This window comes from Grammomys surdaster, unplaced genomic scaffold (assembly GCF_004785775.1).
Source record: "Grammomys surdaster isolate TR1022 unplaced genomic scaffold, NIH_TR_1.0 62, whole genome shotgun sequence".
In the NCBI taxonomy this organism is placed as follows: Eukaryota; Metazoa; Chordata; class Mammalia; order Rodentia; family Muridae; genus Grammomys; species Grammomys surdaster.
Genome location: NW_021604564.1, coordinates 11,734,485 through 11,735,537, shown reverse-complemented (window position 1 = coordinate 11,735,537; position 1,053 = coordinate 11,734,485).

The following is a 1,053-nucleotide window of genomic DNA, read 5'->3' as shown; positions in this document are numbered from 1 at the left end:
CTAGAATCCACATGGTGGCTCACAACTGCTAGTAACACCAGTTCTAGGTGCTCCTGTGTCTTCTTTTGTCCTCCAAAGGCTTCTGCATGTTTATGAGCACACACATGAAGGTACACATATGTGCGTCTACACACACACATACACAGACACACACACAGACACACACACAGACACACACACACACACACACACACACACACACACACACACACACACACGGGGAGTGATCGGCTTGGTGCATGGTCGCACAGGCATGGGTTTCTGTTAGGTGGAGTTGTGGGCCCCAAGTGTCTTCCACTCTTTGTGGGCGCTTCAGGGAGGCACACCTCTGGAGAGAAGCAGAAGTGTGGGATTTTTGACTGAGTTGGTTCCACGAGGCACCAGGTGGGCGAGGCACCAGGTGGGCATTGGGCTGTGAGAAGCTGCTAGGGTGCCCCCAGACGGGGAAAGAACTCAGTCTGAGGTTCCGAGAGGGGAGGGGGGTGTTAAGGCTCTCAAGTGGGCCCGGAGGCCGGTGGTCTCCATTCGGGGCTCCCAGATGCAGCTGGGGGGCCGCAGACAGAGATGCAAGAGAAATAAGGGGGAAGAGGGAAGCCCTGACTGTGCTCTGTAGGAAAGGGATTCTTTGGTTACTCCCTTGGCTGAAAGGCAGCTGCTCAGCTAGCTTGCTTGAAGAGGCAGGCCTCCATGTTGGAACACAGAGAAGGTCTCTGTGGGAGATTAGACACAGCTCAGTAGTTGAGACCTTCTCCATGGTTCCCCCATGGCAGCCCCCAAAAGACACGTGGAAGTCCATGGGTTTTACAGGCTTTATTTTTATGACAGATAGTAGTTGAATCTGGGTGGACCTCCCTTTAGGTCAGGGTGGACCTGACTTAAATAGGGAGGGAGGAGGGAGGAGGGTCTGGGAAAGGAATATATAATTGGCTACAACCTCTGGCCTTTAGGTATCTCATTAATATGGAAATCTCTCTAGGGTCTGAGGCCTGTAGCCACACCCTCTACCTGTGGAGGGATTGGTAGGGGCATTGCCCTACGTGACTGCAAGGTGCT